The 26392-nt window shown below is 40.8% G+C and overlaps 1 long non-coding RNA gene across 1 annotated transcript in view; it reads left to right on the forward strand.

Moving 5' to 3' along the window:
- Positions 1-26392, forward strand: part of LOC138443227 (uncharacterized) — a 113967-nt gene that overhangs the window by 52129 nt on the left and 35446 nt on the right. The window contains exon 6 of the long non-coding RNA XR_011258033.1: positions 5215-5265. This is a non-coding gene — a long non-coding RNA (uncharacterized lncRNA). The remainder of the gene's footprint in view (positions 1-5214; positions 5266-26392) is intronic.

Raw genomic sequence — 26392 nt, forward strand, 5'->3', positions numbered from 1 at the left:
TTGATGGCTGTGCCCTGAATATCCATTGAGCAGCTGGATAGATCAACAAAAATGTGTTCTAGTCACAATAACAGCAGCAGGTGGATTTTTTTGAAGTAATATGGGAAATGGCCAGAAGGCAAGGGGAAAAAAATGTAAGATATGACCATCCACATTGCATTCTACATAATACAACAACCTGAAAGGACAGCAATAGAAAGTCATGGTCAAAAAAAAAAAAAAAAAGAAAAAGAAAGAAAGTCACAGTCAAAGGAGACTGTGTTTCATTTTGGTCAATGAGGCCGTTTCATTTCTATACCAAAGAGGGCCATTTTAAACGCACTTTAGACATAGGTTCTGTTAGTTACTCATTTTTTACTTACTGTGCTAAAAGTAAGACTGTTCAAGCTGAGTAAGACAGAGAAATGGGCGGCAGTCACTAAACTGAGTGACTCATAGGGTTGCTAGAGAGGACAGGGCATTGGACGGAAATGTCACCAGACTGCGTGCTCCCCCAGCCATTGTTTACTCTTGATCCCCAACTCACACACACACACACACACACACCCACACACACACACACACACACAGATTTTAAATGCAAAAGTCCCATCCAGTCCTGTTACTTGTTTACTGAGATCCGGAGAGAGAGCAAACACACGTGCCTTAGCTTCTGGGCTTCCTCCTTTGGATCAGTCTTCCACTAAAGCCATGCATTTCCTTCATGTTTGCTCCTCCATTCTGTGTGTGTATGTCAGCTTCCAGGCCAGTGGGGAGTGGGCTTGGAGTGGCCAGCAGCTCTGCTTGGCCAAGGTTAAATCAGGGGAAGTATCAAATGCAGTAGATTCCTACCCCTATAATCTTTTAATTGAAAAAATTATTTTAAAAAAATCACTTAAATTCTTTAGAATTTGTTCTCAAATCATATATAGCAAGTGGGAAAGTATTCATTCCATTCATTTCCAAAATGGGCTATGCATGAATGCATGCTAAGTCGCTCCAGTCATATCTGACTCTTTGCAAACTAATGGACTGTGGCCCGCCAGGCTCCTCTGTCCATGTAATTCTTCAGGCAAGAATACTGGTGTGGACTGCCATGCCCTCCTCCAGGGGATTTTCCTCCAGGGGATCAAACCCTCATCTTTTATGTCTTCCTGCATTGGCAGGAGGGTTCTTTAACACTGAGCCACCTGGGAAGCCCCCAGTTGACTATGCTGTGTTGCTGTGGCTGCTCAGTCGCCCAGTCGTACCAACTCTTTGCAACCCCATGGACTGCAGCATCCCAGGCCTCCCTGTCCTTCACCATCTCACAAAGTTTGCCCAAGTTCATGTCCAGTGCGTCGGTGACTATAATTGACTATATCTTAGAAAAAGCAGGGAGAATCTCCAATATTTCAGATAGGACCATTCTCTTACTCCTGCCTCTGTCCCACAGAAACTGCTCTGGGAGTTCTAATTAGATGATGCCATAATAAAAGACAGAGACTCTTCCTCTCCCTCCTGTCCAGCTTTCAGGCTAGGACCACTTTATCTCAGAAGGGGAAAACCACAGATATTTCTCTTGCCTCAAGTCTCATGGTACACAGACGCTGAGTGCCATGTGGGCAGTCCACCGATATGTGGAGTGACCTTCCTCCACCAACAACTAACTTGTAAGAACTAACTTGTATGGTAAATGCTTCATTCCAGGCTGGCAGGCTGAGAATATTGAGCCCTGATATCACCTTTATAGGTGATATCATATCACCTTTATATCATAAAGGCTTTATGGGTAAAAGTTCCATCCCAGAAGGGCCAAGCCAAAAAAGCCTGGACCAAGTCAAGAAGACCAGGACGTGCCCTCTGCCAGCATCCATTTGTAAAGTAGGCGTGTCATTCTGGGGGGGCGTGTGGACTGGCACTGCCTCCAAGTCTTGTGTGGGGCTGCCAAGGTCCTGCTTATGAGGGAGGAGGGTTCTTCAGCTCTAAGGAAACTGGCTTCATTTAGAACAGGGGCTGTGAAATTTCATGCTGATAGATGATGGAAAATAATTCTGAAAATGGAGTTGTTGGTAGAGAACAATTAAGAGAGTAGGTTTATAGCTCCATGATGCAATGTGCTGTGCTTAGGCACTCGGTGATGTCCGGCTCTTTGTGACCCCCGTGGACTCTAGCCCACCAGGATCCTCTGGTCCATGGGATTCTCCAGGCAAGAATACTGGAGTGGGTTGCCATTTCCTCCTACAGGGGATTTCTCCAACCCAGAGATTGAACCCAGGTCTCCTGCATTGCATGTGGATTCTTTACCGTCTGAGCCACCAGGGAAGCCCATGACACAACAGCAAAAAGTGAAATAGAGCAATCGGAAGTTTAACAAAGAAAATCATGGAAGGGGATGCCAAGGGGAGTCCTTCTGAGATCACTGTGAGCCCTGGTGTTGGGAGTGCTATGCACAGACACGAGGCTACACTCAGTCAGGAATAATCAGAGTAGGCCATGGAACAGATGTGTGAATGTCCTCAGAGCCCCACAGCCATCAGCAGTGTGGAGGCCATATTGACGCTAGAGTTAAAGCACAGTGTCTGTCTGATGATGCAGTGAACGATAATTTCCCATGATCCAGGGGAACCTCCTCTTCAAGCTGGGCGTAAAACTATGATCAGATGAAACCCTAGAAGCTTGGAAGACTCTGCAAGCCAGATAGTAAGCCCTCTCAGGAGTGATAAGAAAAGATACAAACTACTTAGTCTCTGTCCACATGTGGGTCAAGAATGTGAATTCCTGGAACTGAGAGAGCGGCCTCCAAGCCACACATATCTCAGTGGTAATGAGTAACACTTGGATTGCTAAAAGAGATTTAGTACAATCTCTAACCAGTAAGTGGTTATAGTGATTCAAGGATGAACCATAGGTAGCAGGCTAAAAGGTAAATTAGAGATCTTAGGAAGGACATCAGAAGCTGGGCTTTACAGGAGATAGACTTCAGAGTTAGTTCAGCTAAGTCACTAATCGAACAACCACAGGAACAAACGACAGCTCTCCAGGGGTGGGAGGCATCAGATCCAGAGTTGCTAGGATATATTGTCTAAAGTGTCTGGTATTCAACAATATCATGAAGGAGGTAAAAGGATCTGTTAAAAGGGCAAAAAGAGGCAACTTGAAGGGGATCCCACTGGACAAATCTATAATACTTTGAACCTCAAAATACTATTAGATAAAAGTCATTGACTAAAATAGAATATACATCCACGCTCATATAAACAAAGTTTTCCATGAACATATTAAATCAGTCTTTATGTTAAAATGCCAAGTATTAAATGTGATAGAAACAGAAAAAAAAAATCACCATTTGGCAATCATAGTAGTGGGTATTTTAGGTGAGAATCAAAGGATACCAAGACTGATTGGTGGAATCAAATAGGAACAGGGTATTGACATAACCTAAGGATATCTCCCTATAAAATTCCATTTGTTACAAACAGAAATAACATTTGTTTTAGGCTGCAGGGCATGGCTTGTGGGATCTTAGTTCCCCAACCAGGAATCAAACTCGCGTCGTCCCCTGCATTGGGAGCCCCTGGACTGCTCCCAGTGGGAAGCGGGAAGGGAAGGGAAGTCCCCAGGAAAAACACGTGTCTGTGCGTGGATAAACCTGGCAGAAATGTCACCTACGATGCCTACAGGTATCATGTTACATCACCAGTGGTGGTGGTGAGATGTCTTATCTCTTAGTCCCTTTTAATGAGCTGCACTGAGAGGAGCATGGCTGGGATGCTCTTGCTGAGAATGTCCCAACTGAGTCTCCCTAAGGAAGAGAAACAATGGACAGACCTGCCCTGGAGCTTCTTTAGACTCTGAATCTGTCAAGGGCACAAACACGATGGCAAGTCCAAGGAAGGGCTCTTTGTTGAAGAAAGGAGATGACTGTCTCAGAGTTGGGGGGGAAAACAGGAATGAATATCCAGACCATTGAGCATTTGGCCGAATTTAAAGGAGTCTGTGGACTGGATTCCACTGGAAGGACTGATGTTGAAGCTGAAGCTCCAATACTTTGGCCACCTGATGCAAAGACCAGTTCATTCATTGGAAAAGACCCTGATGCTGGGAAAGATTGAAGGTGGGAGGAGAAGGGGATGACAGGGGAGGAGATGGTTGGATGGCATCGCTGACTCAATGGACATGAGTTTGAGTAAATTCTGGGAGTTGGTAATGGACAGGGAGGCCTGGCATGCTATAGTCCATGGGTCACAGAGTCAGACATGACTGAGCGACTGAACTGAACTGACCAGTGGACTGGATTATAGAAATGAAACAACATTGACCTCATTTGGAGGTTATGTGGAAGTTCTGTATAATGTTGTTTTTCTGAAGGAATCTGGAATATTTTGTGTGAAGAGGCAAATATATTTTATGTTTTAAAATATTTCAAAATACAATTATTTGTGTGAGTAATGAAAAAATTTTCTAAACTTTAGTTTTTGTTTCTTGACTCAAATATGAAAAAGAGAAAGTGTTAGTCATTCAGTCATGTCTTGACTTTTTGCGACCTCATGGACTGTAGCCCGCCAGGCTCCTCTGTCCACGGGATTCTGCAGGCAAGAATACTGGAGTGGGTTGCCATTCCCTTCTCCAGGGGATCTTCCTGAGTCAGGGATCGAACCCTGGGTCTTCTACATCACAGGTGGATTGTTTACAGTCTGAACCACCAGGGAAGCTCAAATATAAACACTTAAATTTGGTTTCAGGAACAAGAATAAAGCAGAGTGAAGTCTTTTTAGTTTGTTTTGGCTTCAAAGCATTATTTGCTTAAAAAGTTGAGGAAATCAGGGATTGATACCGAGAAGTTTCTACTCCAAAGCCTAATGTAATAAATCTTGTTGTATGTGTTCAGTCATGTCAGACTCTTTGCAACCCTTTGTAACTGGGCTCCTCTGTCCATGGAATCTTCAGGATTGTCATTTCCTCCTCCCGGGGATCCTCCTGACCCACGTCTCCTGTGGCTGCTGCGTTGTGGGTGGATTCTTTAACCTGCTGAGCCACTTGGGAGTTGAGGACTTCTCAAATAGTGTTTAAAGGGATAAATAAGGCTCTTTATATGGGATTCAGCATTGAAAACATTCTGTGAACAAAGTATTTCACAATCTAAGGAATAAATGATTTGTAAATACTTCCTGAAACTTGGTTTACATTTTTCCTTATTTTATTTCATATAATCAATTTCTTTTTGAATTATTTCAAGTGATTATTTTTTCTCAGGCTGGTGACCTTCGAGTTCAGTATGTGGTGACGGCTCTTATTCTTGGTCTGGTAAGTAATTATCTTTGGTTTTCATCTTTGTGTTTGAAGATTCTTTTATCACGTGAATGTAGTCATGGGTGAATACAATGTTTTTAAGAAGAAGCAAATGTTTATTTTTTAAATATCAACTCAGTATTCGAATTGGCACATGCTTTAATGTTTAATTTGATACTGTTATTCCTTAGCACAGAACTAGCTTCTGTTGTGGCTTTGGAAGCCTTTCAGCATGAAAAATCAATATGATATGAAAAGGCTAATATGCTATAAATTATATTGTTATAACCGGGCCAGAAATGCTAGTCCATGACTTCAGTTTCGGCTGTGAAAACAAGTCAGTCTGACACAGTGCCAAAAACAGTGCCATGTTTACTTACAAAATCATAAACCAAGAAAAATTGTAAATTGACTCAGTAGTGCTTGATAAAAATAAAACTCCCATCTTTTTGATTATGAATTTAAGGTGACCCTAAAGTTCAATAGTGCTATACTCTGTGAATGGTAAAATATTGTAGAGGAGTAATCATCTATATTTGGATACTTGCTCAAATCCTGTATCTTCATTTTAGCATATTTGATCATGAACACGTTGAACTTAGTCTTCTTCCATATAATTTTCCCAAGGAAACTGTGGAAGACTTGAATAAGGACACCTTTATAAACACTGACCACGGTACCTTGTAACTGATAGCTATTCAAAAAGGTCCAATTTTCTTTCCTATTTTGAGGTAGTTCTCTTAAAATTTTGTTTCTTCTGGTTTCTCAAGGTAGTTTTTACATTGAAATTATGTAGGCTTTTATTAAAATTGCTCTTTGCTTCAGTAAATAGCTTGGTTTTGGATTTGCTCATCATTCCTAGTTTCATCAGGTCAATAAGACAAGTTTCTTTAAGAGGATGAAAGGAAAAAGGAGACATGGCAAATAAAAACCATGAGAACTGTAAGCAATCAAACGAAGCTGAACTTTTTCCCTCTAAACATACCCTGTAGTTAAAATCTATGTTTTGGAAAATATTGAGCAATGTGATGTCAGTCAATGTTCTTAGAGTCCATGTAAGTTCGCCTTGTCTTAAAGCAGATGCAAAAGCTATTTTGGATGGCAATATCCTCAGAGCTGAGTGGTCTGCGCATGTCTATAAAAAGGCTGTTGTGAAGTGTCCTTCAATCTTGGCTTTGTCAAGTCCTTAAGTCTTAACCTGATGAAGGCTTTCTTCCCACCCACTCCATCAGTCATTAGTTAAATATCTGCCAGAGGAATCCAGAGTAAGTCTAAAATCAGAGCTCATCAGAGTAAGTGCAGAAACAGATACGAATGTGAGACAGACCCTTAGGAGACAGATGGGGGAGCTTCTACCTGGTTTTGTCCTCTCAGAGCCCCCCAGATTTTGACTTTGTGTTCCCTGTAGGTGAAGCATCTATATCTTTCAGTGTGTTCAAAATCCAGACATCGAAGAACAACAAATGTATTTGTTTAAAATAACTAAACTTTTGCTCAGAAATAAAAATCTCATACAATTTACTGTAAAAAGTTATATTTAACAAAATCCTGTACAGTATACGGTATCACATTTCTACTCCTTTTCAGTAAGGAATTATTCACTTTTCTTTTCCAGTTTGATGGAAACATGAGTTTACCTATTCCATATATCTATAAATTTTTTTTCCTGTTCTTCCCTCTGAGAGCTTCTGAATCTAGGAAGACCTGACCTACTAACTCAGTTGTTTGTTCTTTCCTTGCCCATGTTCTTCTACGTTTCCAACCTGTTGAACTTTCATTACTTTGTACTTCGTATTCCTAAATCAAGCAAACAACTGACACTTTCATAGCCCATTCTATTTCATTACTTCATGCTTATGAGAACTTCATGAACTAGATGTTGTCCCACCTGATTTACAAGGCGCTAATGAGGCCAGGAAAGTGAATTGATCCACTCCACATCCTAATTACATAAGTCAGTCTGCGCTTCAACTCAGCAATCTGATCAAAAGCATAGGCTCATTTCACTATATTGTACGCTCAGCATAATTACATAAATAAGCCCCAATTATTGATGGCCTACTATTAGCTAGAATTTGTGCTCATTTTAGGGGAAACATATAGTATATTGTAATAAAAGCATAGTGTAATAAAATGCAGTCTAAAAGTATATCAGATTAACTTGGAGAGAGATTTTCCTAAATTAATACAGTAGTTCTGAATGATTTTAAAAAATGGAGTGGACAGGAGGAAGCAACTATATATGTGGGAGTACACAGGAATGGCTATAAATAAGTATGCAGTGGTCTTGTATTAATAATTCTTTGTGTTTCACAGGCGAAACTGTGGTTCTTGTGTCCTTTGCATCAAGTTCTTGGATGTGCTCAATAAACAGTTGCTGAATTAATGACAATTAGTCAAAAGGTCAAATGTCAGCTAGATTTTGCAGAAAGGGTAGCAATTCTTAGCCAGATTCAAAAGAGCAGAAAGAAGTTTCCAGGCAGAGGGAGTAGAATATGTAGCAACAGAGAATATCATAAGGGCTTCACAGAGAGGAACTGCAGAGAACAACTTCATCTGTTCAACAAGCATTTATTCAGTGCTTCCTGTGTTCCAGGAACTGTTAAAGGCACCAGTAGTGAAGAATGCACAAATTTCAATGTCCAAAGTAAAATATTTATGGGGAAAATGGTGGGAGATCATGTCTAGGATGTAGGTGATGGCCGTGTGTCTGGATACTGGGCCAGTGAGTTTTGACGTTTATTGAGAACGTGAAGCAACCTCTTAAAGCAATTTGTCAAGAGTAAAAGAAATTAGCACTAACGTTTATCAATTTCATCAAGTTTTATGATGTTGTCCAAAAAGTTTGTTCATAAGATGGTATGGAAAAAAACAAATGAAAATTTTGGCCAACCCAAAACTTTATGAGGTGTCTTTTGCCATGAGAAAAGTAAGTATATTTATCACTACAAATTTAAAGTGAAGAGCAAAATATTTAACATTTGAGAAAGAATGCTGCTTGGGTGGGAGAGAGATATGTGTAGTGAGATTCAGACAAACAGGGCGCTAGAAATCATCCTATTAAGAACTGGGGAGAGAGTGATAGCAGGTAATATTTCCCAAGTAGGAACAGTCTGGAGAGGTCCTGAGTTAGGATGGAATGGAGTGATCTGATAACTGGCTGGCTGTTGTGGGAGAGTGTGGGAGTAAAGGAGAGGAAGGGGTCAGGTTTTCTTTTGTGCGGCATTGGCAACATGAAGCAGAGACATCAGCTCAGGATGGGAGCGCTCACAGAAAAACAAATATGGGCTCGAGGGAGGGAGGAAAGCATGAGCCAGTTTTGGATTTGGTGGTTAGAGTTGCATTTAGTAGGCAGTTGGAAATACAGGTGTGGAGCTTCTGCAAAAGGCTGATGCTGAAAATGTGTAATTAGAAGTTATCATAAGAGAAAATTTAGCTGGAGCCAGGAAGGCAGATGTGGCAACCCAGGGAGAAGGTGAAGAAGAAGAGCAATCAACAGGGTGGGGAGCCAACAGTTCATGGGAGAATGGAAAGGGACCGGGAAAGAGCAGACAAGGGGTAAGGGGCACCCTCCCCAGGGTCTCTGCATAAGGCTTCTGATTACATTTGTTTACAAGCCTGGCAGAGCAATAATTCATGCTGATGAGCTGAGTTGCTTGCAGATCACAGATTCTATTTTGCCCTTGACACTGGGAATTACAAAGCTCCCCTGAAGATCTGAAAACAAAAAGCAGCCTTTGTGGAATTTGAAAGCCAACGTATGAATAAAGCACTCAAGTGGGTCTAAATGGAGTCTGGGGACTTGCTTCAACTCTTTTCAAAGACAAGACTATTTCTCTAGCTGCTTCTGAGCATCCACATTCTTATAAATCTTTGTTACAAAAATTAATCTTTGCGGATTAAAATAGTTTCAGTACTGGATCCTGGCCTAACTAGGAGTGGTCTTCTTCAGTGCTTAGTTTTTATCTTTATTGTTTTCCTAGCTACCGATCTCTGTGAAAGAATGATATCAAATTTAATCTTAAATAGAAAATGCAGTCATAACTGTATTCACAACTGCAGTCACAACTTTCCATAGAAAGTTGAATAGAGAAATGATGAAAATGTAGGCATTTTTATATTTTCATGTTCAATCTTTCATTCACCATTGATTTTTCTTAATTAATTTATTTTAATTGGAGGGTAGTTACTTTACAATTATTCTGGTGGTTTTTGCCATACATCGACATGGATCAGCCACAGGTGTACATGTGTCTCCCATCCTGAACCCCTCCTCCCACCTCCCTCCCCACCCCATCCCTCTGAGTTGTCCCAGAGCACCAGCTTTGAGTGTCCTGCTCCATGCATTGAACAACTTAAAGGAGGAATGTCTATCCATGAAAGAGCAATGCTGAAAGGGCAATATTCGAATACATATTTAATCTAAAGAAAAGGTTCAAATGATCACTGAGAATTCCAAGCTATGTACCTAGTCCACCAAATATAATTGTGTGAATATATATTTTTAAAAGAATTGAACAAGTGAAGATAACATAAAGTGTAAAGTAGAAACTATTCAAACACATACAACAAAGAGAATTTGCTAAGTATGGTAATGTTAAATCATAGGCCTATCTTATTATCAGAAACTTTAACTTGAATATGATATAGAGTTACTCTCAGTTTAATATAGAGAATACTTTGGTGGTTCAGTAGTTTTAGGGAATACACTAAAAAATTATGTATGAATATTAGTTTACCAAGGTAGAACTGTGAGCTTTTAAATTATTCAGTTTTTAGTTTAAGAGAAAAATAGTCATACTTCTGATTTAGATTTAACAAAAGTTTGATGTTTGGGGGACTTATGATTCACTGTTTACATTCTCAGTTCTAATAAAAGCATATGGTGCAAATATTCTGAAAGGTGGGGGCTTCCCTATCTTAGTATTTCCAGCCTATTTCAAACAGCACATCTTTATTAGAATCTCCTTGATACAGTGATTTTCATAAAGGATATGCATAATGTACATCTATTAAATCATTAACCTCAAGGTAATTTTGGACCACCTGGCCTGGGACGTTTTGAAAGAAACCTCTTCTGTTCTTTTGGATAGAAGTTTTCATATCTTCAACTTCCTTTGTTATGTTAACCATTGTGATGATTTTGTGGTAGTTGAGTTGCTCACTCGTGACTCTTGGTGTTTTTATAACTGGGGTTTTGTGGTATCTGGAATACAAATACTTACATAGTGAAACATTTATGGTTAGAATTTGAACTTTCTCTCTATGACACTGAAATAGTGTGTAACAAACCATACAACAGATCACAAAAGGCAAGCGTTCAAATTTCTTTATATACTTGTAAGTACGGAAATATTTTGAAAATAGTGACAACAAATTCACTGTTCTCCCATGTGCTCAAAGCTCAACAACACACAAAATGTCTCTGTCATTCTTCTCTGTGAAGTAACAGTGATTTTTATAACTGTTCCAATCAATTGCTTGTCTATTAGTCTCAGGAAAGTAAGGAGTACCACATTTTTAGACTAAAAGAATCAGGAAAGATTTTTAAGGTACAGTATAATACATAAGTGGCTTTTAAAAATGATCTCCTAATAACATTCCTCTCCAAATTCTCTGGCCCTCACTGCAATCTAACATTTATTAATTTCACTACAGTCCATTTTAGTGTGTTTTTGTCATCTAATTTTTGTTTTCATATATGCTACACCTTTTCCCTCAACCAAACTGTAAAATATTTGCAAGTAGGATAGTCATTCTTTCTCATCTCTCATAGCATTTACCCTAGTGTATCTATTTCTGCTTTATTGACTATGCCAAAGCCTTTGACTGTGTGGATCATAATAAACTGTGGAAAATTCTGAAAGGGATGGGAATATCAGACCACCTGACCTGCCTCTTGAGAAACCTGTATGCAGGTCAGGAAGCAACAGTTAGAACTGGACATGGAACAACAGACTGGTTCCAAATAGGAAAAGGAGTACGTCAAGGCTGTATATTGTCACCCTGCTTATTTAATTTCTATGCAGAGTACATCATGAGAAACGCTGGGCTGGAAGAAGCACAAGCTGGAATCAAGATTTCTGGGAGAAATATCAATCACCTCAGATATGCAGATGACCTCACCCTTATGGCAGAAAGTGAAGAGGAGCTCAAAAGCCTCTTGAGGAAAGTGAAAGAGGAGAGTGAAAAAGTTGGCTTAAACCTCAACAATCAGAAAACTAAGATCATGGCATCCAGTCCCATCACTTCATGGGAAATAGATGGGGAAACAGTGGAAACTTTGTCAGACTTTATTTTTTTGGGCTCCAAAATCACTGCAGATGGTGACTGCAGCCATGAAATTAAAAGACGCTTACTCCTTGGAAGAAAAGTTATGACCAACCTAGATAGCATATTCAAAAGCAGAGACATTACTTTGCCAACAAAGGTCCATCTAGTCAAGGCTTTTGTTTTTTCAGTGGTCATGTATGGATGTGAGAGTTGGACTGTGAAGAAAGCGCCAAAGAATTGATGCTTTTGAACTGTGGTGTTGGAGAAGACTCTTGAGAGTCCCTTGGACTGCAAGGAGATCCAACCAGTCCATTCTAAAGGAGATCAATCCTGAGTGTTCATTGGAAGGAATGATGCTGAAGCTGAAACTCCAGTACTTTGGCCACCTCATGCGAAGAGCTGACTCATTTGAAAAGACCCTGATGCTGAGAGGGATTGGGGGCAGGAGGAGAAGGGGACGACAGAGGATGAGATGGCTGGATGGCATCACGGACTCGATGGACGTGAGTTTGAGTGAACTTTGGGAGATGGTGATGGACAGGGAGGCCTGGTGTGCTGCGATTCACGGGGTTGCAAAGAGTCGGACACGGCTGAGCGGCTGAACTGAACTGATGACCTATAAAATGCTTAATTGACTAATAACTCCCTGAAAATATGCTGGGCTTTGGGCTAAATGTTACCTTAGGGATTGTATAGACATTATTCATAAAACACTTGAGTGTTTATTCAGCATGGCATTAAGGAATTGGGCTGGGAGTTACAGATCATGACGCTGTCATCCTTAGTTGCATGACCTCAGGCAAGTTTCTAAAGGTTTCTGTGTTTCCATTTCACATGCTCTAAAAGGAGCATAGTTTACCAGTAGGAAGTTTCCATTATTTTTTTTTCAAAATTATTTTGTATTTTGTATTGGGGTATAGACAATTCATAATGTTGTAGAAGTTTCAGGCAAACAGCCAAGGGACTCAGCTATACTTACACATGCATCCATTCTCCCCTGAACTCCCCCTTCCATCAGGCTTGCACATGATGTTGAGTAGAGTCCCATGTGCTACACAATAGGTCCTTGTTGGTTATCCACTTTGAATATAGCAGTGTGTACATGAAGGAGGTTTCCATTATTCAAATAGTATATATATAAGGTTCATAGAAGAATGAATGTCTCTTCCATGATAAAATAAACATTACTCTTTAGTAACCATGGAGCTGAAGAAGATGATGGTGATGTCAGCGACTGAGTATATACGAAGTTTTTCTTTGATGAAATTCACTGTCTAGAAGTAAGACCGAAATGGACGCCAGAAATCATGATGCTATGTCATAGGCTAAGGTACGAGACTTTGCAGAATCAAGTGGAAGCTTGGGAGAAGCTTCTCTATGGTTACTTAGGGAAATCAATAAATGCCTCGCAGGTGAAAGTATATCAAAGAGATTCTTTTAAAAAATAGCACTTTGGCAGGTGGACAGACTATTACTCCTTGTACAGTTAGGTAAGATTATTCAATCAGAAAGAACTCTCAGTGCCAAGTATTCAGATTTAGGAGATCATGGGATATTCTGAGATCCAAAAAATTCAGTATCACAGGAACATCGAGAAAGGGTGTCTCATGAAACTAGACTGAGGTAGGTAACTGACAAGATGATGATGGTAGTGAAAATAACACAAACAGTAATGACAGGCATAGCTATCTTTATTTTTTTTCAGTGTTTTCATTGAAGTATAGTTGATTTACAGTGTTGTTTTAGTTTCAGGTATGGTGCTGGTGGTTTCGTCGCTAAGTCCTGTCCAACTCTTATGACCCCACGGGCTGTAGGTTGCCAGGCTCCTCTGTCCACGGGATTCTCCAGGCAAAAATACTGCAGTGGGTGTCTATTTTCTTCTCCAGGGGATCCTCCTGACCCAGGGATCAAACCCCGGTCTCCTGCATTGTAGGCAGATTCTTTACCAACTTGGCTATGAGGGAAGCCTCGTGGCTTGTTTCGGGTATACAGCAAAGTAATTATTTTTTCAGACTATATTCCCTTACAGGTTATTGCAAAATATTGAATATAATTTCCTGTGAAAAGTGAGTGTTAATCGCTTAGTCCTGTCTGACTCTTTGCGAGCCCATGGACTGTAGCTGGGGAGGCTATACTGTAGGTTCTTATTGTCTATTTTATATACAGTAGTGTGTATATATTGATCCCAGTCTCCCAATTTATCCCTCCCCTGCCCCTTTCCCGTTTGGTAACCATAATTTGGTTTTCTACAGCTGTGACTCTATTTATGTTTTCTAAGTAGGTTCATTTGCATTTTATTTTTTAGATATTTTAGATACCACATGTAAGTGATATCAGATGATATTTGTCTTTCTCTGTCTGACTTACATCGCTCAGTATGACAATGCCTAGTTCCATCCATATCACTGCAAGTGGCCTTATTTTGTTCTTTTTATGGCTGAGTGATATTACCTTGTATATATGCACCACATCTTCTTTGTCCATTCATTTATCGATGAACATTTAGGTTGCTCCTATGTCCTGGCTGCTGTGAATACTGCTGCAATGAACACTGGGGTGCATGGATCTTTTAAAGTACAGTTTTCTCTGGTTATATGCCCAGGAATAGGATTGCTAGATCATATGACAGCTCTATTTTTTTTTTTAAAGGGACCTCCACACTGTTCTCCATAGTGGCTGTACCAATTTACATTCCTAACAACAGTGAAGGAGAGTTCCCTTTTCTTTACCCCCTTTCCAGCATTTATTGTTTGTAGATATTTTGATGGTGGCTATTCTGATTGGTGTGAGCTGATACCTCATTGTAGTTTTGATTTTACATTTCTCTGATAATTAGTGATGTTGAACATGTTTTCATATCCTTTTTGGCTATCTTTACATCTTCTTTGGAAAAATGTCTATTTAGATCTTCTACCCATATTTTACAGAGAAGGCAACGGCAACCCACTCCAGTACTCTTGCCTGGAAAATCCTATGGACGGAGGAGCCTGGTAGGCTGCAGTCCATGGGGTCTCGAAGAGTTGGACACAACTGAGCGACTTCACTTTCACTTTTCACTTTCATACATTGGAGAAGGAAGTGGCAACCCACTCCCATGTTCTTGCCTGGAGAATCTCAGGGATGGGGGAGCCTGGTGGGCTGCCATCTATGGGGTTGCACAGAGTTGGACACGACTGAAGCAACTTAGCAGCAGCAGCTCATATTTTGATTGGGCTTTTCGTGGTATTGAGCTGCACAAGCTGTTTGTATATTTGGAGATTAATCCCTTGTCAGTAGCTTCTGAGGCCCCATTCTGTGGAGTTGTTTTTTTTTTTTTTTAATTATAAATAGGTGTTGAATTTCATCAAAAGTTTTTTATGCATCTATTGAGATGATCATATTATTTTTATTCTTCAGTTTCTTAATGTGGTGTATCACATTGATTTTACACATATTGGAAAATACTTGCATTCCTGAGATAAATTCCACCTGACTAAGGTTTATGATCCTTTTAACGTGTTGTTGAATTTGGTTTGCTAGTATTTTGTTGAGGATTTTTGCCTCTGTGTTCATCAGTGATACTGGTCTATAATTTTCTTTTTTTGTGATATCTTTGTCGGTTTTTGTATCAGGCTAACTACCACCTTGTAGAATGAGCTTGGGAGTATTCCTTCCTCTGCAATTTTAAGAAGTAGTTTGAGAAGCATAGGTGTTAACTCTTTTCTAAATATGTGGTAGGATTCACCTGTTAAGCCATCTGGCCTGGACTTTTGTTTGTTTGGAGATTATTCCTCACAGTTTCAATTTTAGTACTTTTGATTGGTCCGTTCATATTTTCTCTCTCTTTTTGGTTCAGTCTTGAAAGAGTATACTTAAGAATTTGTCCATTTCTTTCAGACTGTCCATTTTATTGGTGTATATTTGCTTGTAGGGCTTCCCTGATAGCTCAGCTGGTAAAGAATCTGCCAGCAATGCAGGAGACCCTGGTTTGATTCCTGGGTTGGGAAGATCCCCTGGAGAAGGGAACAGCTACCCACTCCAGTATTGTGGCCTTGAGAATTCCATGGACTGTAGTTGCTTGTAGTAGTTGTTTATGATCCTTCCTATTTCTGTAGTGTCTGTTATAACGTCTCCTTTTTCATTTCAAATTTTACTGATTTGAGTCTGCTCCCTTTTTTCTTGATGAATCCTGTTAAAGTTCTATCAATTTTAATTATCTTCTCAAAGTATCAGCTTTTAGTTTCATTGATCTTTGCTATTAGTTTCTTCATCTCTATTTCATTAATTTCTGCTCTGATCTTTATAACTTCTTTTCTTCTACTAACTTTAGATTTTGCTTATGCTTCTTTCTCTAGTTGCCTTGGGTATAAGGTTAGTTGTTTGAGATTTCTCTTGTTTGCTGAAGTAGGATTGTTTTGCTATAAACTTTCCTCTTAGAACTGCTTTTGCTGTATTCCATAGACTTTGGAATGATGTTTTCATTGTCATTTGTCTAGGTAATTTTTTAAATTTCCTCTTTGATTTTTTTCAGTGATCCATTCATTGTTTAGTAACATATTGTTTAGTCTCCATATATTTTGGGGGTTTTTTAATAATATTTTTTCCTGTAATTTCCTCACAGCATTGTGGTTGGAAAAAGATGCTTGTTTTGATTTCAGTTTTCTTCAATTTACTGAACCTTGATTTGTGACCCAAGATGTGATCTGTCCTGGAGAATATTCCATGTACACTAGAGAAGCAAGTGTATTCTGCTGGTTATGGATGGAATGTCTTATAAATATCCATTAAGTCTATATATAATATGTAATTTACATAAGACACAAGAGAAATACCAATTCCTTCTAGAGAGCTAGCTTAACCAGTTACAAAAGGCTCATTTTGATACAATAGCACAGCCATTAGAGGCCATCGTTCTCTAGATCTTTCGTTGGCTCTCATTAATCAAGGAAAGTCACCACAAGACCCCTTGCATCTGAGTGGACAGCCACCTTGGGGTTTCCCCTACAACTTTCAGTATCACCCCTAAACTTTTGGGACCTGCAAGTTTTCTTGGTCACCTGGCTGGCCCTGCCGATTTTTTGGGCTGCATCCCACAGGCCTGAAAGGTCAGTGTTTGCCTAGCATCAAGACCAAAGAAAGAACCCGGAGTCTGCAACAGAGACATCAGTGGTTTAATGGATGGGGAACTTAGGCATCTGAAGCAAGGTCCTGCAGGAATGCCCCAGCATGTGTGACACACGGCAGGCAAGACATAGTGTTAGTCTTCACTCTATCATTTCTTAACTTAGTACCTAACAATAGTAACTTCAGTCAGTTCAGTCGCTCAGTCGTGTCCTACTCTTTGTGACCCCATGATTTGCAGCATGCCAGGCCTCCCTGTCCATCACCAACTCCCGGAGTTCACTCAAACTCATGTCCATCGAGTCAGTGATGCCATCCAGCCATCTCAGCCTCTGTCATCCCCTTCTCCTCCTGCCCCCAATCCCTCCCAGCATCTGAGTCTTTTCCAATGAGTCAACTCTTTGCATGAGGTGGCCAAAGTACTGGAGTTTCAGCCTTAGTATCATTCCTTCCAAAGAAATCCCAGGACGGATCTCCTTCAGAATGGACTGGTTGGATCTCCTTGCAGTCCAAGGGACTCTCAAGAGTACTATGTATTCATAACATATTTCATTCTGTCTTAACAATAACCCAATAGGAAAGTTATTTGATCTCCATCTTACAGAAGGGAATACTACTTATTAAAACTGAGTGTTGAGCTCAAATTCACAGAACTCTGAAGGGATAGACCCCCTTTTTAAATCCAAGCAGTTTGGTTGGGGCAAGAAACAAGGATTGTTAGATAGAGTAAAAAGTCTATGCTACTCATTGCTAGATGGAGCCTGATGTGCCACAGTCCATGGAGTCACAAAGAGTCAGACACGGGACCATAAGAGGGTTCTGATGTGCTGATTCCCTAACCCTTTCCAACAAAACAGGGTTTTCAGGTTTTTTTTGGACATCTCATTGCTAACTTTAGAACTTACTCTGAAGTCTAAATGGAATATGTTGCATACATTTCTGTATCAGAATTTCCAATCAGGGAATGGGAGCCACCCATTTGAACTGAGAATTAAATATAAAAAATTAACTAGTTTTAATGTTGTTAACTAGCAACCCTAAGAGGGTAAAATGAACAACGGCATAGGTAGATAACAATTGTGGGAAGCAAAAAATTATGCTACATAGTTCTTAAATAAAATTTTGTGAATATTCTGTTAAAAATATTCAGTTCATTCAGTTGCTCAGTCGTGTCTGACTCTTTGCGACCCCATGAATCGCAGCACGCCAGGCCTCCCTGTCCATCACCAACTCCTGGAGTTCACTCAGACTCACGTCCATCGAGTCTGTGATGCCATCCAGCCATCTCAGCCTCTGTCGTCCCCTTCTCCTCCTGCCCCCAATCCCTCCCAGCATCAGAGTCTTTTCCAATGAGTCAACTCTTCGTATGAGGTGGCCAAAGTATTGGAGTTTCAGCTTTAGCATCATTCCTTCCAAAGAAATCCCAGGGCAGATCTCCTTCACAATGGACTGGTTGGATCTCCTTGCAGTCCAAGGGACTCTCAAGAGTCTTCTCCAACACCACAGTTCAAAAGCATCAATTTTTCGGCGCTCAGCCTTCTTCACAGTCCAACTCTCACATCCATAAATGACCACAGGGAAAACGATAGTTTGACTAGATGGACCTTAGTTGGCAAAGTAATGTCTCTACTTTTGAATATGCTATCTAGGTTGGTCATAACTTTTCTTCCAAGGAGTAAGTATCTTTTAATTTCATGGCTGCAGTCACCATCTGCAGTAATTCTGGAACCCAGAAAAATAAATCTGACACTGTTTCCACTGTTTCCCCATCTATTTCCCATGAAGTGATGGGACTGGATGCCATGATCTTCATTTTCTGAATGTTGAGCTTTAAGCCAACTTTTTCACTCTCTACTTTCACTTTCATCAAGAGGCTTTTTAGTTCCTCTTCACTTTCTGCCATAAGGGTGGTGTCATCTGCATAGCTGAGGTTATTGATATTTCTTCTGGCAATCTTGATTCCAGCTTGTGTTTCTTCCAGTCCAGTGTTAAAAATATTATGTATGTATTAAAAATCATTATTTGGGATATTGAATTTAAGTCTTTGTGTAGACTTTTATATTGGCATCACTTTATGTGTTTATGAATAAAATATAATTAATGAAATTAAAGATTCAGGGATATTTAAGGTAGAAAGAAGTTTCCTTAATTTGTCATAGCAGAGAAACCTGAATACTAAATATGAAATGTGAATTTTAAAAAATGTAATGTATCAACCAAAACTTGTAATTTTCTTAATCAGTTTTCTGTAATTTTATATACTGTCACACATTAATATCTATTTTTCCCCAGAAATATTTATAAGATGTCCAATGTTTCCTTTAGTTTTTAACTTTTTCCTTTGAAAATTAAAACTAAATTTAATAATTGTATAATAGCTTGAGAAGTATAATCACAATGTATGTGGTGTTTCTAATTTTAAATATTTCTATTGGCCTTTTTTATATGGAAATGCAACTGGAAATATTTCAGCTATAAAAGTTTTAAAATGCTTATAAATTATTTTCATTGGCATGTTTTCTCCTTCATCTTTAAAGATCTTGCATTGTTTGTATAATTGGTATCATGAATATGTATTATTTAATACGCAATACATTTATTTAAAAGACTTCATTTCCAAGGTGGATAGGTGAGGTGAAGTTGCTCAGTCGTGTCTGACTCTCTGCGACCCCGTGAACTGTAACCTACTAGGCTTCTCTGTCCATGGGATTCTCCAGGCAAGAATACAGGAGTGGATTGCCATTTCCTTCTCCAGGGGATCTTCCCGACCCAGGGATTGAACCCGGGTCTCCCGCATTGGAGGCAGATGCTTTAACCTCTGAGCCACCAGGGAAGCAAGGTGGATATTAGATATTTGGATATTTTGTATATTGGATATTTGGATTTTTTTTTTTTTTGCTATCTAAGGTAGATATTAGATACCAAAAAAAAAAGTAATCTGATTCATGTATTTGGAGGCTCCATTTGCTAGTGAGAGTGGACTTTTCCTATTCTAGCAGCTCTGTTCATCCGAGGCCCAGAAGAAGGTCAACCTCTGGTGCCTTCAGGAGACCAGAGGCAGGGAGGCATAGACTTTAAGATTTATTCTTTTATTCATTCTTCCTTTGACTTCACACCCTCAGGAAAAGCTTCCATTTTCAATGGTGTTGATTCCCAGTTCTTCCTCAGGGCTCAAGCCCTCAAGAAAATCTTGCATTGCCAACAGTGCTGACTCCTAGTTCTTCCTCAGGGCTCTTTTCTCTGCCTGCATTTAGAGCTTTCCTCTCTGCTCTTGAGTGATTATTAACCCCCAGTCAGCGCCCAGGTCTCCAGTTCATCACCACGTCCTGTCGAGGGCCACGATCTGTAAGGAGTTCTCATCCAGTGCTAACATTAGGCTTTATACCCATCTATTGCTGGCTGGTTGCTTCAGGGCCCCGGTGACGTCACACAGGGTGCAGCTGAGTGAGCACTGGAGGTGGAAACAGTCCACACAGACTTTAGGAGAAAGGGTGACTTGTGTTATCATGTCTGTTCACATCTCTCTTCTTCTGATGGCATGCCTGCCTCAGTGTGGGGAAAGATCAGACCGACTGTTCCCTGATACTCACCATAAGAAAGAAAAGGTTTCCAGGACTTTTTGTGGGTTTTTCTTTTCCCTTCTAATTGTCAACCCACGTCTAGAAATGTCTGAATTTTACAAAGCCAGTGATGTGATGATTAAGTAGAGGCAGCATGGGCACTAGACAGTATTTCTCTTTTCTGAGTCTCTGGGTCACAGGTATACTTGGAAGTAGTGTATTGCTTGCAAGGCACTAGGGCTTTGCAGTAGAATAAAAACATCTCCAATCAGGATCAAGTTTAATAAATCTGGTGCAATTAGAATTTTACGCTGCCTTGTTGAGGTTGCCAAATGGATCCACAACACGACTTCAAAGCCTTTCGGAGTAAAAGGAGGATGAACTCCCCTCACTAAACCACACCTGACTCCTCCCAGGAGTCTAACCCCAGAATTCTATTGAAAGATAGAAATGTCCTTTTTCTTTTTTCCTTTAAATAAAATGTCCAGCTTAGATGAACTGACTTAGATAATAAAGCTACAGGTATATAGTACTCGGACACAGGCTTGCCCCTAAGACCCCAATCCAGTGGGGCAGACAATCAGAAAATTCAAACTCAGGGAGATAAGAACAACAATGAAAGGGAGTTCAGGACCATTGAGGAGAGCATCCTACCAAAGACAGGGGGGTCAGGGATTCTTCCCAGGAGAGGTGACATCTCAATGGAGTCTTAAAGCTTCTGGGGGAATGAGCCAGGTAAAAATCTAATGAAGGTCTCAGTGAGGAGATTATGTTTAAGCTTCTCAGAAGAATTGTCTCGAATGAAAGCGCTGCCTCTTTTTCCATTTGGAGCTTTTCTCCTCCCTGAGGCAATTATAGCAGCAAATTTTCCTGCATTAAAAAAAAAAAAAGGCATCAACAGGGGCTGCCTTGCAATTTTCCTGGACCCTCAGAAAACTGTCAGTCAAACCTACAGAGATGAGCTCTCCAAGGACAGGGAAGGAGAGATAAACAGGCCTGGGTTCTCTCAAGATGCCTGTTTATTCCCTGACCCCACCCCTGCCACCCCCCACCCCCTCAAAAAAAGAGAGAGAGCTGCCAGCAAGGTCCCATATCAAAGAATATTTCCTCAGGAGCCACAGAGATGCTGAGTGAAGTTGCTGGGTTATCAGTGCTGCGAATAAATGGTGTCAGGCATGACATTTTCTTGCTGGCAGAAACAGAACACCCCTGAGGTAAAGACACTGATCTTAGTTTTGTTTATTCAATTGGGGGTGATGTCTTGCCAGGTTTTGATAAATGTGTTTAGAAAGTGAAAGGGATATGGTTACTGTGGGGCTTCTGCTTGTGGCAGTGTTGGTGGTACCCTTCTGAATTTCAGAGTGTGTCCCAAGGGGTGCATATTTAAAACACAAGCCATCAGGTAATAATTACTGCAGCCAATGCCTATTAAGATATGCCTAGCAGTGCCCCCCAAACCTTCTTCCTTCATTAGCCAGGCTGGGGTGTATTTGTGTAGGATTTAAAAAAAAAATACCTTGTTCCCTGTAATAGCTGCTTATTGATGTAGGAAATTCCTTTAAGTGAGATAAACGTTTAATTCTGCAAGCTGCAGCTGAGGCTCAAAATGCAAATAGCTCAATGGAGATAAAGCTTTTGATTTTAATACTTTGCTGCGAGTGAATTTAATGAAATTTAATCTTCTAAGATCAAATTTTTAAAACGTGTATATGGACTGGAGGTGTTTCTGTGTTTGTGTGTATATCATATGAGACAGAAAAAGGAGAAAGAGAGGAATTAGAGAGACTGAGAAAGACTGAGAGACAAACTGGTTGCCGCAGTAGAAAAGAGGAATGGTGAAGAAGGGTCTACTGGGAGGAAAAAAAAAATAAACAAGACCTAATTATGACTCTCAGGAGCCTCCCAGGTTTTTGGTTAGACAGGTGCCATCATGTCATTCTGCTTTTAAAAATTAGATAACACTCAAAACATAACAAACCAACCAATATGTAAATATCCCACTTACCCCTGGGGTTTCTTGGAATGAAAGGAAGATTTTGTGGGCAAATGAAACTGTCGGCTGTGCAAATACCCCTCCTCTTTAGCACCGCTGTCTCACCAACCTGGTGGGGGATGAAAGGACCCTCACTTTTGGGGTAGCCTTGATGGTAAATTGGAGTTTACAAAGAGGGTGAGATGAGGTCGTTGAGGTCCTCACAAGTGGAGGAAACAAGACAGCAACAAATGTCAAGAAGGTCCATGGGGCTCACTTAAAAATGAAACTCCCCTGAAGCCAGTCCTGCGAGGCATCTTTTCTGACATCAGTAAGTGGGTGGGCTGCTGAAAGGGTGAGGAATCATGGAAATTGTGCTGGTGCTAGGCTCAGGCAAACCGAAAGTTAAATCTAGGTGCTGCCACTTATTATTTGTGTGACTGTGAACAAATAAAGAAACTGAGGTTTAAGTTAAATAGAGGTAACACTATCTAGATCATACGATTTGTTATGATACTGTGTGGAGCACTTAGCGCAGGAAGAGATGTCTATAATTATTTTGATATCAACATCAGACAAAACTCATTAGAAAATGTCCCAGCAATGCTTCTGCTGTGTGCTACCGGGTAGAAGCAGAACAAAAGTACTAACTGATGATCTTGTCTGGAAAATGAGTACTGAAGCCCTGCTCTCCTGGGAAGTAGCAGAGTGGATGGAGGCTGTAAAACCTTGTACTCTTTGAGTCAGAGGGACTGGTTCAAGTCCTGATACCACCACCCTAAATTACCTACCTTTTTCATGCCCTTGCTTTTTCTTACACAGACATGTTTACTAATGGTACTGACCTCATAGAATTATTGTAAAGATTAAATGAAATGATGCCTGTGCCTGGCATGGAATAAGCACAATTATTAATACCGCTTCTCTCTGTGTCCTATTGCTTGTTAGGAGTAAACTGCCAAAAAAAAAAAAAAAAAAAATTAAAAGATAAAGTGCCCAGTGACAACATAACCAGGAAGATCTGTGTTCATGGATGGTTGTTTAGAATCTGTAGTTTTCAGTTTCCTTATCTGTAAGATGGGTGTAATACCTTCGGGATATGGGAGGTGAAAGATCCTGTCAGGAAACAAAGAAGTGAGACCAGGAATGGAAGGGAAGGCAGCCAAGGAGTGGAGGATTATCAACAAGGACCACTGTGCTGTGCTCAGTCGCATACGACTCTTTGCCACCCCATGGACTATAGCCCACCAGGCTCCTCTGTCCATGGGATTCTCTAGGCAAGAACACTGGAGTGGGTAGCCTATCCCTTCTCCAGGGGATCTTCCCAACCTGGGAATCAAACTGGGGTCTCCTGCATTGCAGGCAGATTCTTTACCCTCTGAGCTACCAGGAACCACTAGGGGAAGCTAAAGCTTCATCCTGCCAGGGGAGTTATGGGGCTCTGTGTAAAACAGACACAAGAGATGGGTGAGGGAGCTGGGAGATGCAGACTGAAGCTCCTGGGAGCCTTTGTTTTGAGGGCTGTTCCTGGAGTTATTATTAAGAATTCTTGCTACAGCCTATCAAGGAGGTAGCTGGGCGGGATCCAGAGGCCTCAGAAAGCTCTCAGGCAAGGAGGACTGGGCGGAGCACAGTGTACTGAAGCAGCAAAGAGGGGCTGTGGGCAGGCAGCTTCTGCCCCGGGGAGGACCCAGTCCTCTTCCCCCTAGACGGCTCATGTGATGATTACTGTTATCATGCACCTACTCATCTGTTTGCAGACTCATTACACATACTTGTCCAGTTTCAGAGGACATGCTGTTTGTAAGCTTCTGGTTCTTTGTATCTAGTAAAATCGTGTCTATTTCCCTCACATGGGAGGAAGTGAGAAACAGAAATTTCAGGGAGTCCATTTCAGGGTGCTGAGTTAAAGCAGTGGATTCTGGTGCAATGAGCAAACTATGGCTCCAGAAAAACACAAAAACAGTGGGATGCAACTTCTTTCCTAATCAGTTTATAAAATAATTAGACACACCTGGTGTACTTTTCTTGGGAGCTGCTCAGTGCAGTCTTTGTATTTACTTGTTTACATATAGTACAGGTATTTTTATAGTATTATAGGGTGTCTTGATTGATGGTTAGGAAGATAGACCACAGGAAAGGATATCTTGCTTTTAATGCTTAAATTTGTAGAATATTATATCTAATACAATCTGACTGACAAACACCAAGCTTCAGCAACGACTGGGAATAAATGTAAATGTGCTAATTTTCTTTATTTTTTTATAATAGGAAATCAGCAGCTACATTTCAACAGATTGAATTGTATGAAAACCATATGTAAACACTATACCAAACCAAAAGCAGTGACCCTATAAATTTAACGTTTTTACATTTGACTTTTCATTTTAGAACAGTGAATAGTTAAGAAGTGGCCCATGAACTAAATCTGTTCTGTTTCCTTTTGTGTGTGTGCAGAGAAAGTCTTACTGAAACACATTTACACCCATTTTTTTAAAAATATATTGTCAATGATGCTACAATGTCAATGACATAGTTTTGCTAGAGGTTGGATGTGGCTTGCAAAAATGAATATAATTACTCTCTGGTCCTTTGCCAACTTCTGTTGAGGGAGAATATTTTCGGAAATACTACACTGACCATGAAAGAAAGCCTCATGTCCCTCCTTTCAACAGTCTACTCTCAATACTTCTGGTCCCCAAATGTTTGGGACTTCCCCTCTCATCCCCAGCAATTCTCCAACACAACTTCAGGTCCTACAATTTAACTCAATTCTAATACTGTGCGTGCTAAATCACTTCAGTCATGTCTGACTCTGTGCGACCCTATGGACTACAACTTGCCAGGCTCCTCTGTCCATGGGATTCTCCAGGCAAGAGTACTGGAGTAGGTTGCCGTGCTCTCCTCCAGGGGATCTTCTCGACCCAGGGATCGAACCCTAGTCTCTTATGTCTCCTGCACTGGGAGGCCGTTTCTTTACCTCTAGGGGCTTCCCTGATAGCTCAGCTGGTAAAGAATCCGCCTGCAATGCAGGCAACCTCGGTTCAATCCCTGGGTTGGGAAGATACCCTGGAGAAGGGGAAGGCTGCCGACTCCAGTATTCTGGCCTGGAGAATTCCATGGCCTGTATAGTCCATGGGGTCGCAAAGAGTCGGACACCACTGAGCACCTTTCACTTTCACTTTCTTTACCTCTAGATTTCCCTGTGAATCCCCCAATTCTGACACTGCCTATCTGGACATAGGGCATCCCCAGTGGCTCAGAGATTAAGAAAGTGAAAGTGAAAAATGAAAGTTTGTCACTCAGTCCTGTCAGACTCTTTGTGACCCCATGGATTTTAGCCCACCAGGCTCCTCTGTCCATGGAATTCTCCAGGCAAGGATTCTGAAGTGGGTTGCCATTTCTTTCTCCAGCAGATCTTCCCAACCCAGGGATCAAATCCAGGTCGTCCACATTGCAGGTAGTCTTTACAAACTGAGCTGCCAGGGAAGCCTTAGCGATAAAGAATCTGGCTGTAATGCAGAAGACACAGGAGAGGCGGGTTCGGTCCCTGGGTCAGGAAGATCCCCTGGAGGAGGAAGAATGGCAATTCACTCCTATATTCCTGCCTGGGAAAAACCCATGGAGAGAGGAGCCTAGCTCGCTACATCCATAGAGTCTCAAGACTTGGACATGACTGCACACACCTTAAAATAGCATCAGATCCCACAGATTAAAGCCCAAGTTCTGTAAGAATTCTTTCCTACTACTTCTGATGACAATCAAAAGTACAGATTGTCACCTGGATTTCTGGCCAGCTATAAATAAGTTACCAGGACTCCTTCCATTCAGTTCAGTTGTTCAGTCATGTTAGACTCTTTGTGATCCCATGGACTGCAGCATGACAGGCCTTCCTGTCTATCACCAACTCCCAGAGTTTACTCAAACTCATGTCCATTGAGTTGGTTATGCCATTCAACCATCTCATCCTCTGTCATCCCCTTCTCCTCCCACTTTCAGTATTTCCCAGCATCAGGGTCTTTTCAAATAAGTCAGTTCTTCCCAATGGGTGGCCAAAGTATTGGAGTTTCAGTTTCAGCATCTGTCCTTCCAATCAGTATTCAGGACTGATTTCCTTTAGGATGGACTCGTTGGATCTCCTTGTAGTCCAAGGGACTCTCAAGAATCTTCTCCAACAACACAGTTCAAAAACATCATTTTTTTTGGTGCTCAGCTTTTTTATAGTCCAACTTTCACA

Source organism: Ovis canadensis, chromosome 7 (assembly GCF_042477335.2).
Source record: "Ovis canadensis isolate MfBH-ARS-UI-01 breed Bighorn chromosome 7, ARS-UI_OviCan_v2, whole genome shotgun sequence".
Lineage (NCBI taxonomy): Eukaryota > Metazoa > Chordata > Mammalia > Artiodactyla > Bovidae > Ovis > Ovis canadensis.